General features: G+C 44.0%; 1 protein-coding gene across 5 annotated transcripts in view; it reads left to right on the top strand.

Moving 5' to 3' along the window:
- Window positions 1–298: 298 nt before the first annotated feature.
- Window positions 299–14,638, top strand: part of ZNF462 (zinc finger protein 462) — an 89,464-nt gene continuing 75,124 nt past the window's right edge. For 4 of the 5 annotated variants that reach the window (XM_058043520.1, XM_058043518.1, XM_058043519.1 and 1 more), the window contains exon 1: window positions 882–1,017. The gene's annotated coding sequence lies outside the window, so the exon portion shown is untranslated. Of the gene's footprint in view, window positions 381–881; window positions 1,018–14,638 lie in introns of those variants that run through there. The other variant, XM_058043517.1, reaches the window with a different exon arrangement.

The raw sequence follows: 14,638 nt of genomic DNA, 5'->3' as shown, positions 1-14,638 counted from the left end.
TGCCAGAAATGGACAATTCGAGTGTCCTTTCTCCACATCAAATGCGAGCTGGAAGGGGGATTAAAAACCAACCACGTGGTAGATCTGGTTTTATACTTTGCAACCTCCAGCTCCATTTATGTTCTTTACCCTGCTCAGGGAAGATTAGCCTCTAGATGGATGTGTCTGAGGGATCACCTCGGGGGCAGATCTGCATGCAGAAACCGGTTTTTGTCATGGCTGGAGGAGAGCTATGACCCAGCAGAGCGCTCCATGCCAGCGGCTCCCCCAGCATCGCAGGGGCTGCTGAGCGCTCCTGCACCGAGAGCTTGGTGAAGGCAACAGCTTGGCAAGGGGAAGATCTTCAGATCTTTCCCCCTTCTTCTCCTCCTCCCTGGCCTGTGAGTGATTCAGTGTCCCAAACCTTAACTTTTTGTTACCACCTTCCTCCTCTTAATCTCCTTCATCTTCAACACCTCCTCCTCTATCACTACCATCTTCTCCTCCATCTGTCTGCCTGCTGGATCTCTCTCGCTTGCTTGCTTTCCCCCCTCCTCTTCCACGTCCCTCCTCTTTCTTCTTGCCTTTTCCTCCTCTCTTTTCTTCTCTTTTCTTTCTCTTTTTCCTCCTCTTCCCCTACACGTTGTTGTTGTTGTTAGAAAGGATTCTTGCACCCCCTGGTGCTCTTGCGTTTTGTGTGGTAGGAGAGGAGATTGTCTTCTTTCTCTCTCTCCCTCTGGTTGCTCATTATTCAGAGAGAGACACAGAGGGTGAGAGAGAGAGAGAGAGAGAGAGACGGATATCTCAGGTCATCTGCAGCTGCAGCAAACCAGTGAAGGAGAGAGAGAGAGAGGGAGAGGGAGAGGGAGAGAGGGGGGGAAAAGCAGGGAAAGATGGCGATCCTCCATTGCTGAGACCTGGCAAGGAGCACATGAGACTCACAAAACAACTTCCACAACAATAACAAGAAGAGCTAGGCAGAGAGGAAGAGGAGAGGAGAGGAGGCAGCAGCAAGAGCAGCAGTGCCGGGACGCTCCTGTAAGTTCTCGCAATTAAAACCCATCTCTGGTTTGGCATTGGAGAGATCATCTCTCGTTTGTGTTGTGTGTGTGTGTGTGTGTGGTGCGTGTGGTGTGTGTGTCTCTTTCTGTTGTGTGTGCGTGTGTTATTTTGTTTGGTCTTTTATGTCTGTCTTTCTTTCCACCACCTTCCTCTGAAATCCATTCATTCGGTCAACGGAGGAAGGAGGAAGAAAGAAAGGAAAGGAGAAAAAAAAAAGAGAGAGAGAGAGAGAGAAGAGAGGGGAGCGAGAGCGGGGTGTTTTGTTTGAGAGAGAAGTCTCTTGCATGGAGGAGGAGAAGAGGAGGAGGTGCTGCTGGTGGTGGTGGTGGTGGTGGGAGGAGGAGGAAGGCGGTTAATTAATTTTTTGTTGTTGCATTACGGGGGGGGCGGTGGTGGTGGTGCTGGGGGAGAGGTGGGGGGAAATATGGGGAGATAAGTGAGATACCAGCCGAGCTTTCGGGGTGGGGGGTGCCCGAGAGGATATGTGTGTGTGTGCGAGGTCTGGATGGTGCTGTGCGTGTGGACTTGGATCAGAGACGGGAGACACACGGAGGAGAGAAAAGCTCCGTGCTGGCACGACCCAGGCAATCGGGTGACCTCTTTCTTCCTTCCTTCCTTCTTCCTTCCTTCTATCCTTCCTTCCTCTTTCTCTCTCTCTCTCTCTCTCTTTCCTTCTTGCTTTCTTTCTTTCTTTCTTTCTTTCTTCCTTTCTCCCAGCCACTCTTTCCCCCTCCTCCTCCTCCTCCTCCTCTCTGCTCCTGGTCCCCTCTGGTCGCTGCCCTGCTCGCCCCGGCTGTGGTGCCCCCTCGGCGGCTCTCTGGAGTTGGGATGCGGGGGTCCCCGGCGCCTGGAGCCGGGGCTGGGGGGCTGCTGGTGCCCGCAGGAGGTGCCTTGGAGGAGAGGACAGCGTTCGGCTGGAGAGCAGGAGCCATTACACACGCTTGTGGCTCTCCTTTGAGAGAAAGGAGAGCGAGAAGGGAAGAAAGGAAGGGGAAGGAGCCCACTTCTACTCGCTCAGTTCCCCGATGTCCCTACCTTTAAACCAGGCAAGGGAGAAGGCGCTTTCTCCCCTTTGCCCCTTTCCCAGCCCACCCGGAGCAGGTTTCTCCCTATCTCTCCCCCTCTTTCCCTTTCTTTATCTCCCTTGTCCTCCATTTGCAAGCTGTCTGCTTTGGTTCCAGTCCAGGCTCCACCACACAAAGCTTCTCCTCGCTCTCGCACACATGCACACACACAGTCCACAGGCTTCTTTATGTCTTCTGGAGTAACCTTCTCCTTCCTTCTCCCCCCTCTCCGTGCCCCCCGGCTCCCCTCAGCACTGTGGCTTCTATTCTCCTCACACAGAGAATCCTCCTGGAGCTTCATGTGGTTGTGATCTGATAGGATTCCTCCCTTCCCTTTCCCCTTCACCTCCCTCTCTTTTTTTTTTTTTTTTTTTTTTTAATTTTTTTTTTTTTTTTTTTTGGTGGGGGGAGAGAGAAAAAGGCAAAAAAAAGTTTCATTTGTTTCTCTGGTGTTTGGAAGGGGAGAGACCTCCCAAGTTTTTTTGAGTGCCTCCTTGCTCCTGCTTTTGTGTGTGCGTCTGTGGGGGTCTGTTTGTCTCATGAAGGCTGCTCGCATGTCTAAGAGGAAGTGACTAGTTTGGCAGAGAGCTGTGATCTGAGTCAGGTAAGCCATGTCATGTTCTCTAGCTCCACCAGAAAATGGAGGGGAGAGAGAGAGAGAGAGAGAGAGAGAGGGAGAGAGAGAGAGAGAGTAGACAAAGCTGAGATGGGAAGTGCTCCTGACATTGTGGATGTCTCTCCATGTTTCGAGGCTTTGCTGGGCAGAGGAGATGGCTTAATCATGATTTTTTTACCCCCCTAAAGGTTTCCCCCCTTCAGATTTTTTTTTCAATGCACAACATTGTGATGGGTCTTCTCTCGCTGTCTTCATGCTATCAGGAAATGAGGATTGGAGGAAATTGCTCAGATTCTCCTTCACTCAGAGAAACACATCCTCAGGCTTTTTTTCTCTGATGCTTTCATGCGGAGGTCACCTTTCTAGATATTTTTCCTTGGTTAAAGACCACAGGATTTTGGAGGTTGATCAGTTGGCCAAGCAAATAGTGTATATAAGCATATATTTTTAGATTTCTGAAAGCATTTGGAGGTAAGTGCATGCAGCTTGAGGCTGCTCAGGTTCTTCCAGAGTGTATCATGAAATGTCTCTTTTTTTCCTAGGTGATGATGCCTAATTTTTGGGATTTTTAACATCTCATTTTCAAGAGCATTCCTTCTTTTGGATGCGTTTTAAATTAAGATGGAATATTTCTCCCCACTCACTAGGCTTCATTAAAGTGATACTGGCAAGCTTTTAGTAGGTTCCTCAGAGCATCATAACATACATAATTTCTCTTGGAAAAAGCAAAACAGTTTTCACAGCTGTCTTTTTGGTGTCATAAAATACTGCTTTTTCCTGAAAACTTACAGCAGCATTCTTACTGTGATTTTAATGTCATTATGGAAACCTGAGATCTTTAAAGCGAGATAGCAGTTGAGCAGGAATCCGTGTGCTTTGTTTTTAACCCACCTTTTAATCTGAAGCAATTTTGAGTAGATCCAGAGCAGGCCTCGGATCTTTTCCCACCCACTGAAATATGCACAGTAGATGCAATTCCTCAAAAAGTTCAAAATACACCCTGAAATGCAGGAGGGGGACACCGGGGCGCGGTGCTGCTGAGCTTGAAGGCACAGCTCCATGGGAAGGTGTCGGTGATGTCCACACATTGATTATTCTGAGGTGTTTAAGGACAAATGTGGGAAGATGTTAAGTGGCAGGATGGGGGACCGGTGAATCTGAATCAGAACACCCTCCCAGATGTGCAAAAAAACCAGAAGGGATTTGGGGATTGCAGTGACGGGGTGATGAACTCCAGATCCGTCTTAGAGGTTAAAAATCAATGCCCTTGTTTTATTTTTTGCTGTGGAAGAAATGTTTTAATGTGTAATCTAATACACCTCGGGAGGATATTGCTTTATCAACTGTGCATTTCTTAAGTCCTGGTTGCTGATGTGTCACCCAAATTGTTGAGGTTCTCTGGTTGCCTCCATCTTTCAGAAGAAGGCCATGGAACATACCATTTCAGGTATGTTTAATCTTGTGTTTTGACAAAAAATAGAGGCTAACTGCTTTTAGTTTTGGGGTTTTGTTTGTTTGTTTGTTTGTTTTTGCTGCTGTTGTGGTGTTTTGGTTGGTTTTTTTCCCCTTTCCCCGAGGTGATATTTTTTTGGATGGATTTTTCAGACCTCCGCACAGGTCTAAGTCAGCCATTGAAGAAAAACTGAAAAATTGCCCACTGACCTTTGCTTATTTGGGTCAGATCCCAAATATCCATCCCCTACACGGGCCGTGTGCAGAGTGCTTGTGGTTCAGAGCTGTGAATTCTCCTCTGACTCCTGGGGAGGCCAGCCCAGTGCTGGCAGTGCCCTGCAGACACACTGCCCTTGAGCGTGGCATGTGCAATCCAAGGACAGCTCTGAGATTTAAGATCGGGATCTTTTTGGGAGGGCCTCTTAACGCCCTAGAAAACCAAACAACGTTGCAGTAGATTTAATTTTAATTTTTTTTTTTGTTGGGTTTTTTTGGGTTTTTTCCTGGGTTTCCTCACTATGAGACTGAAACCTCTCCAGAGAGTTGTGCTCTTGCCAATGGTGCTTCTTGCTGTGGTTCTGCCCAGACAGAGTGAAGTTCTCCTTGCTGTTAAAATTCTAGCTGAAGAACTTTGATTAAAAAAAAAAAAAATCCCAAAACAGTTCTACCCACCGAAAAAAAAAAATCCCAAACAAACAAAATCCCCAAAACCCATTGGTTTTTAAAGAAGCTCCAGAAAGATGATCTTAATTCATGCCATGGTGGTGACATGAATGTTTCTCCTAATCAGGCATAAATTTCTTCATTCAGACAATGGCTTTCAATTGCTTTTGGTTTGGGGCACACAGAATATTTTATTGGTCCAATTTATTGGTCCAATCTCTAATAGAAAGAGTAATTGGTAGCTTATACTCCACTATTTAAATATGCTTTTCTTCATCACTTTTCTCACACCTACTAGACATAGCCTGTGAACCACTGCTTTAAAAATATTTAAAGGATTATTTGATTTCCTTTTACATTTTCACTAGCTTCACACCAGGTTATGTTGTAGAGAAACTTAGGATGTCATGTTTACAATTTCCTTCCATAATTAAAAATATTATTTTTTTGCAAGAAAACCAAAAAATACAATAATATGTATGCTTGGAGTGTGAAGAATATGAGTACACAATGGGGTGCTGGAAAGGGAAAGCAGGGCAACTGCAAGTGGAAATGGAAAAAAATGTGATCGTCCAGTGACCTTTATAAGAAAATTCATTAGCATTGTGCACTTTGACTTAAAAGGGGAATTGACTTTTATGAAGACCGATAAAAAGGATGATTAAAAAGAGAGTTGACAAGTAGATGACTATTGTTCAACATAGATGTCTGGACATCTGGCAGATGTTCCTCTGGGCCCCAAGGAATGGGCAAGTTTAATTTTAGCCTTAAAAAGGAAATGGGAAGAACTTAAGTCTTATAATAGTACAACTTGCAGTTTGAGGAAGATTACTTCAGAAGAGCTCAAAAGATGTCTCTTGAAATCTGGAACTCCCAGAAACCCAGTGTGAATTAGCATTTCCTATTGAGTTTTCCCATTATTCCAAACAACATGTGTGGAGTTACGATATAAATTGAGATTACCTCAGTTTACTGAAACTCTTTCTCTGCGTGGTGTTGTGGCTAATTTCCTAAAATGGGCAGAACAACACCGCTTTGAAGTAAGAAACTCCATAAAAAGGACTTGAAAGTGCGAAACTGGTGAATAGCTGTGTGCTACTCATTAACTAATATTGTCCAGTGTTGAAGCTTCACCAGGAAAACTTAAAAACAAATGCAAAAGCCCTCAGTGAAATAGGGATTGGAAGAAGCTGCTGATGGAGGAATGAGGTTCCTGTTTTCCACGGATCAGGAAAGGGCAAGATGTCTGTGTTATTTTGTTTCCTTATATTTCGCTACACTTCCAACCTACTGAGGAAGAAAAATAATGGAAATACTCCTTTAGCATCATGTATTTATCTTATTTTGACTCCCTAACAGATACTTTTCTACCTTGAAGTAGAAGATTATATATTTTATGAACTTGTTCTGGATGAACATGGATTAACCAGTGCCAGAACTGTATGACTGGCTTGACTTGCATGCTTGATCCAAGATGTGTTCAAGTATGAGCTTCCAATTGCTGGCTTCAGCACAGATGTTGAACTTCATCAGCCCAAATGCCTGCTTGCTTTTCCAGCAGTTGGGTTCTAAACAATGAGGAAATCTCACAGGAGGTGAGCAGGAGATCTGCTGAGTGCTGATTGAGGAGAGAATGAGAAATTCCATCTCACTCTTCGGAGAGTGAGAATAATTTTTGAGAGGGGGCAAAAACGATTAATAAAAGGAGCGTGGTGAGAGTGAAGGTTGCTTAAACATCTGCTGAGTTGTCAGAGAGAGGAACTGCAAAATTGCTTGATCAAGAGGTGCTGGAGAAGGTGGCATGGTGCAAGTCCTCAGCTGCTGGCAGAGACACAGTTAACATTGTACACGGTTGAACTTCAGCATGGCACTTCTCCAAATGAGTTGACTGTTGAAAATAAAATGTTCCAGAAGAACTGGGAGAACAGGAAAGAAGTTAAAATAGCATGGTTTGTATGCCAGTGCTGAAAGAAGAAAAGGGGGGAGGAAGGGAGATAGATCGACTTATGATAATTATCTTGTTGGTTGTAGCAAAAATGAAAGGAAAAAGAAAAAAAAAAAGGTCTTTACTAGGAGTTTCCAAACTTAAGGGACCAGGTTTAATAGAAGTGGTCTTTATTGGCATATCCTGAGTTTTGGAAGTGTTCTTCTGCTTTCAGCTTGTGTTTCGGAAGTTCAGCACACAGGTAAACACAGAGTTGTGTGAGTTCTCTTTTGGGTTTTTGGGTTCTGTTCAGTTTTGTTCTTTCAACGTTAAAAACAATGCCAAAGATCTAAAAAGTCTGCTCCTCATCTCTTGAGCTTTATTAAGCTGTGCCAGAGGTTGCAGCACAAATTCATCTCTGAAGGGATTTGAGGAAGAGGAGAGAGTTTGAGATAGGGAAAGGGGGAAACCATTGTGTTTGGTGTCTTACGGTTGAACACAATCTTAAATACAGTGTAATTTGTTTTTCTCTGGGCTCTTTTCACCTGTCTGGGAGTTGAAGGTCTTGGTGCAGTTCCTTTGGCCAGCTTGAGGCAACAAATGTTACTGCAGTAACTCAAAATCTCCTGGTTTAATCACTCCTTGAAGGAACTTTAAGCAAATTTTGGCAAAGGGCTTTCCCTCATCATTGGTTCTGACTACTTTGTAGTAATTTTTGAGATACACTTGCTGTCAGAAGATAGCTCCCAGACCTAGCAGCAGTGCTATACATTGTATTTTACCTTGATCAAAAGTCTCATCGTTTTCGGCTGGTTTTTGTGGTCCATAATTATAATTATGGACCTCCACAGCTGCTGTCCAGGGGGAATACAGTGGGTTTTTGGCTTGGGCTGAAAGCAGCTTCTTAGGTAGAAGATGTTAAGATCCATCAGGAGAGGCAATTAATTAAGTTGAGTTTAGCTGGTAATTGAAAGGAGATGGAAATAGGAGACCTCAGGATGTTCAGGAGTTGTTCTTGAGTGGAGTCAAAGGCAGTCTCTTAAAGAATACTTGTTTAATAGTGTCAGCATAGAGAGCTGTAGGCGCAGCATCAATGTCAGGAGTGATTAGGAAGGACTTATTTAGAGCTTATTAGGGTAGCAATCATTGCAAGGCCAGTGTGTGTTGAGGACAAATAATTCTGGGAAAGCACTTGTATCACTGGGTTACTTCTGTTAGTTTTGAACCTGTTAAATTAAGAATTCAGTTCTTGACGTGTGTCACTTGTTACTTCCTGGTGGAAAATAAGACCTTCTAATTGGGATTATGTGTGAAGAAGCTAAGTGCTTGCATTATGTGACAGTGTTTTTCCTTCTCCTTCCAGTTCCAGGAATATGCAATTAATAACTTGAAGTCATTTAGATAATGGGTGCTCAGCAGCCCTGGATGTTGTATTTGCAGCACTTGTTACAGATGCAGGCTTTGTGCTGACCTGAAGATTAGGAAGTGGGATGTTCATCAGAGTGGCATTACAGTTGCTATTAAAAAAGGCCTGGAAAGGGGCCTGAGAACCCCAGCTGCTGTCATGGTGTGGAGGAAGTCAGGCCTTCAAAGGATGCAAGGATTAGAGCGGCAGGAAAAGTAAACGGTAGCATCAGCACAAGTAGAAAATAGGCAGAGCTGCTCAGCAAACAGAAAAAAAAGTAGGCTAAGGCATGCCATAATTATGTGCAGTGGAAACTTGCTGGTAGTGGAGCAGTGGCATGGGGTAGAGAGGCAGGAGAACGATTTTTCAGGACAAAACAAAGCAGACATTGCAGAGAACGATGTAGGAAGACTGAGGATTCAGTGTGCTCGTGATAATGTGAAAGAGAAGACTTTGTTTTGAGAGATGCTAAAAATGGAATCTTCTGATGCACATGTGGTCAGTGTTTCCGTGGCCTGGCAGGACAATGGGGGCTTCTCTTTGCATGGCTGGGATGAGCAAGCCCTTCCTTCCCTTCCCGCCTGCAGCCCCTGGGTTCCAGCAGAGGCCTGGGATGGTGGCTGTGGAAAGAAGGCATCACAGGATGTTCCTTTTGGGGAGAAGATGGGTCATCCTGGGCTGCACCGTTGTCATGCAAATGCTTCACAGCACAATGGCCACTTATCACAGGGGCCAGGCAGGCACATTCCTCCCAGAGCTCTCCAAAGAAAAGGGCAGGATGGGGGGGATGTAACACTTGGAACCTGTGCTTCAACAACACTTCCTTGAATTTCTCTTAAATTTCCTAAATTTTCTCCCCCTCTTTGTCAAATAAACAGCAAAGTTAAGGGAGAGACTACTTGTGTTGGAAGATTTTGGTCCAGCGTGATGCTGATGTGGAGGGTGGTTCATTTACCTTCCAATGACTGAGTTGCTGGAGAATTTGATTGAGTGTGTAGCTGGGAGAGGGATCATTAATAAAGGCCTTGCTGTGATCCAAAAGTCAGAATTCAGCTGGCTGATGATGCTGAAAATGGTTGGGGCTTTTTTTTTGTTTTTTGGGGGTTTTTTTGGCTTTTTTTTTTTTTTCTTTTTTGGTGTTTTTAGGGTTTTTTCTTGTTTATTTCTTGGTGGGGCTTTTTTTTTTTTTGTGATTTTTGGTTTTTGGGGTTTTTTTGGTAGGGTTGTTTTTGTTTGGTGGTTTTTTTTTTTTTTGCTTGGGAGTTTGGTTTTATTTCTTTCATTTCTGCCCCTCTCGCTGCTATTAAATGGACAGCTGAAATAGATCCTAGGTCAGAAATTCAGAATGATTGGTGAAGGTGCTTTGTGTCAGTGGTGATTGTTTAACAACTTCTTTGTAATTTTAATTTTTTTCCTGTTTTAATTTTTAATTTTCACGGTTTTATTAAACAAAGTGAAAACTGCAGTCTGGGCTAAACTTGGAATAGCTTGAGGAGTGCTGGTCTTGAGGGGCAGTGAGTCAAGGACGAATACTCATCTCTAGTTGAGCAAACTGCTTCTGAAGAGAACTTAAGAGGCCCATGGATATTTATTTATTTTAACTCAGGCTTGGATTCTTCAGTCATAGTCAGACTCTGCTAGATTTGTGAGCTCTTTGTTGAGGGTATTTGGGTTTCTCTGACCAAAAAGAAAGGAGACCAAATAATCGCTGTACATCCCTTGAAGTCTTGCTCCTTCTTTTATTTGTTCATCTATCCCTCTACTCAGTAAAATAGGCATAATTAGGATTTAAAGTGGATGTTGGAAATCACCACCCTGGTGCTGGATTCTGCTGCTGTGTGTGTTAAAACAAGCCAAGATAAGGAAAGAAAGAACCTCCTTTTGTGAGTAGTTCTGGTGTGTGAGACTGGAGCAGAGCTGCTTTTCCTTTGGGGAGCGCTTGAGAGATGAGCTGTGGTTACCTGCCAGCTTGTTTTTGTGTCCCTGCTGTCGTTCTGACTGAGCCTGTCTCCTCAAGTGTGTTGTTGCTTGTGGTGAGTATGGATGAATATATTTATGTATACACAGAACCTACTTAGTTGGTGATGCAGCAAAGTTTGGAAGGCAGTGGCCAACGGAGTCATCTTTTTGTTTTCCTCTGTCTTGTGAGACATGTGGCGCCCTGAAGACAAATAAATAAACAAATAAAAAGTGAATGTGAACGAATTTGGAATTATTTCTCTCTGTATTTGATTGGAAGCTCTGATTTTGCATTCCAGTTTTGTCTGCAGCTGGGTGGCTCGGGCTGCAGGATGTGGGACCTCCGAAGCCTTGCTTCCACCGTGCTCGGCTAAATAGCTTGACAAGTGTAAAAAAAAAATGTAACAAATGGCTGATGGAAAATCGAGAGCAGCCAGACAGCTCTCAGCCTGGTTAATTAGCTCCTTGACTGCTGAATTGTTCCTGCTCTGTCATATGGCTGTGGCTTGCAGCCCTGCGAGAAAGGGTTTGGCTTCCTGGCCAGGAGCGTGCATCCCAAAAGTTGAATTAATGTAACTCGAAGTCAGTGTGGACAGGTTCCTTTTGGTCTAAATGACCTTTTATCTTTGCTGGGGGCGGGCAGTGGGGAGAAAGCATATCGGCTTTCAGCTGTGTCAGGTCATGCAGAGGCCAAGTTCTCTTGTCTGTGATCAAGCATATGGTGTGAAACAGCCCAGTGTGCAAGAGCACCGAGGCACAGGAGCACTCCAGCAGCCCTTCTGTAGGTAAATGTGACCCAGGGCCATGTCCTGCCATGCAGGATGGGTGTGTTTAACCCTTCAGTGGTTTCCATCTTGGTGGGTTGGGAAGGAGATGCTGTCGCTCAAGCGCGCGCGGGTTTCTCCTGCCAGAGCACCTGTGCTTGTGTGAGACCTGAAATCTCTGGCTCCAAGGGCTTCACTGTATTACTCACTGGGGCTGCTGAGAGAGTGAGTCAGTGTGTTTGGGTCTCTGCATGAAAAAAAATGAGTAAACCTGAATTATTTTAAAAATGATAAGATTGCAGAGGTGATAAAGAACCTGCAATGAACTTTCCGTTCCACGTCCTCTACTGGTGTTCGGCTCTCCTTCCACCGTGGGTCAGGGGGGAAGACACAGATTTTCAGTGTGCTGTTCTCCCAAGGAACCACATTAAAAAAAACCATGCTGAGGCTGTAGTGTAGTCATAAAATGTCTTAAAGCCAGTCAGAAGTTGCTTGGCAAGATGTCAGGCAGGTTGACCAGAGGTTGCACGGGTTGTGCTCCTGCAAAGTGAACATGGAATGGTCGCTGCCCTCCATGGTTCTCCAGTGCTTCCACAGGTTCTCCAGTTGGTGTACAGGAATATAGTTTGCTTGCTGGTATTCTGGTCTTATCTCTGAAGATATTTATTTTAAGAATTCATGTCTACATAGGTTTGTTAATACTGTACTGTAATATCAGATGGGCTGCTGAGACCTCAAGGGGGTGAGGAATCTATTTTTAGTGTGTTTGAAGGGTAGATGATGTTTCAGGTTGTGGAATGACTTTCTAGGGGGCCTGTCACCATATACTGAAGTTTTGTATGTCATGGCAGTGGAGGCCAGTCATATGATGATGAGTTAGTAACTTAAATGGGACATTAAAAAAAAAAAAATCCTACTCTTTGGGGAAATTTTAAAGATAGATGGAGCTAAAATGTCACGCCGCCTGTTCTCATGCTTTTTTCCTTGATGTGCTGAAGACATCTAATCCTCTTTACAGGTGAATTAAGCAGTCTGCTTATGAGCTGAAGGCAATACCTGCTGATCTGTTGACATCCAGATTGGAGGGTTATTCATGTCTCAGTAAGACTTTTAGTAATGGATGACCACAAGAACATTTTAGCTGCCCAGGTGGTGTGAAGAAGATGGCCTGTGATCTCCTTCCACATCAGAAGTCAGTCACATGTAGGAAGTTGGATAGTAGCAGTAGTAGATGGATAGTGCCATCCTCTTTGAGAGTGTTTGACACCCCAGCCTGCAGAGGTTTGGAGCTTTAGGTTGAAAGGATCCAGCCTCAGACAAATGCATGTGAGCAGCAATCTGAGCAGTGAACCCAGTTGAGCTTTTGAAGCACTGCACTGTGGTGGCAGCCACGGAGAACAGATTTTAATGGTTTATTGTAGTTAGATTTTACGTGGATTTGCTTCCTATTTCCTTTGGAAGACAGCAAAACTGCAACTTCTTACAGGATTCCTCTTACATTCCTGGGATTTTGTTTAGTGTGCAGGCATGTGCACTTTATTTATTTACTTTGCTCACTGCCACTGCTAGGAATATTAACAAAGGCTTTTTAATAGGTCAGACCTCACCACTGTTGCATTTTCATAGTTACCACAGTGCATTTGGTAGATAATAGATGGTGGGGAGGAAAAGCCCTTTATGCTCCGAGAGCTCATTCATGTGAACGGTCTCTGTGCCCTGATTCCGAATTTTCACTGCAGCTACTTGTGTGAGTAAACATTTGAAGATCAGATCCTTGGCTGCATGGAGTAATTCTCGCGGAGCTTCTCAGGGAGGCATTCTGAAAATTACATCTTGAATTGAGGATGCCCTTAACTTTCAACAGCTTCCACCTACATACATGAGATGCTCATTTGTGGTTGCATGTGAGGGCATGGCTGTAGCAGATTTGCAGGATTCAGCGGAAGCATATGCATTAGATAATTCTTTCACTTTCGTTCGTGTGCTCCTTCTTTCGTTCTCGCTCTTTGTATTTTGACAGCAGGAGCATGTATGTTATAAATACTCAGCTTTGACTTCAATTAGTGCTGGCATGTCCCTGAAGTACTGTTTCATGTGACTTTGCAGATGTTCTGGTGAGAACATCCCTGCTGCTGTGTTGTCTGTGGATGATGCTCACATGTTCTGGAGCCCCATCACTAACTGTGGTGGTTTTGGAAGCTGTTTCTCCCCCTCAAATTTCCTCTTAATTAAGGGATTGGCTTGCATAGATACTCGTATGGTAATGGCTTGTTGAAGACAAATGTTTTGGATCAGGAAAAATGCAACCTAGGTCCTTTTACAATGGCAGAAGTGAGTACCTTTGTGTGTGTGTACATAATACAAGTTCCTATCCATGTGGTTCACGCTGCTGTGGTGCTTCATCTGGCAGATCATTTAAATATTTACTCCAAAAGAGCTTGTTCTCTGTTGGTGTGAAGCAGCATTTCCAGTTATTTTTAGGTCATTTTCATTTCATCAACCCTGTTGGAGATAAACCAGATCCGAGGGCTCCCGACTGTCCCTGCATTTTGGTAGAGATTAATAAAATAAAACTTAATGGTTTGATCCCAAGGGGAGAGAACAGGCCATCTGGTTAACAGAAGGTTAGGCAAAGCAGTGAGGCACTGAGAGTGCCACAAACCAACCCAGAGTTTCTGGTAGCGTGTCCAGTGGCTGTGTGTGTGAGGCTGAAATGGTGCTCTGGGATCTGCAGAGCCAGCAGTTCTGTTACCACTGCTGTGACGCAGGAGATAATTCTGTTGGGCAAGCATCAGCATGGGGGTGGATCTACAGCACAGGATGTGTAATGTCAACATGAAGCATGGGAGCTGGCAGCAAGAAGGAAAGCAGCCATTTCATGCCAGTGCAGGAAGCCCAGATAGATTTTTTGTTTTCCTTCCCTCCCCTCTGCATCTTGTCCTTTTGTGCTGCTTTCATGCTTCGTATTAAACAATTTACATTCTCTGCTCTGTCATCTGGAAACTTCAGCCCAACAGGGTTTCATTTCTTCCTCTCTTCCTGAACCTGTGGGATTTTTTTTTCTTGTTTTTGTTTTGTTTTGGGGGTTTTGTTTGTTTGTTTTGTATGTTTCTTTTTTAAAAAACAAATAGCAATGAAGTGCGCTCCAAAAGCATGTCTGATGGGTTATAAAAGGGCCTGGGGGGAGGCTGAAGGGCAGAAGAGCAGATCTGGAGAAAGAGAAGAGCTCAGTCATGTGCAAGTCCTGAGCTTCAGATGAAGCTCCACTGTAGATCCTGTTGGCTTTGCTGCAGACACAGTTTGTTCAAAAGCTGTAACCATTTGAGAACATCCAACTGCAGCTGGGAAATGCAGAAGGTATGAAATGCTGGGATACTGTGTAGACCTTGAAACTCTGAAATTACTAGGAAGCTGTAGAAAGCTACTGTAACTGCTCCTGCTTTCTTTTTACCAGAAATGCACTTTTAGAACGCCTTTGTCCTATTTGGCTAATGCATAACACCCTTCTGGGTTGGTTGGTTTTTTTTTTTTTTGTTTTTTTTTTTTTTTTTTGAAGAGCCAAAAAATTGTTGCTAGTCTATCTAAATCTGAAGCAGAAAGATCATATATAGACTAATTATTATTATATATAGATTATTATATATAGATTATTAAATCTACTAAGCATTCAATGGACTTGAAAAATCTGGTGGCATGGCTTCTGTCAGCTCAGTCACACGCTTGGCCAAGCGGTTTGGGGCTTTTTTTCCC

Source organism: Melospiza georgiana, chromosome Z (genome assembly GCF_028018845.1).
Source record: "Melospiza georgiana isolate bMelGeo1 chromosome Z, bMelGeo1.pri, whole genome shotgun sequence".
NCBI lineage: Eukaryota > Metazoa > Chordata > Aves > Passeriformes > Passerellidae > Melospiza > Melospiza georgiana.
The sequence above is the reverse complement of the archived record's forward strand: the minus strand, read 5'-3'. Positions and strand labels throughout refer to the sequence as shown.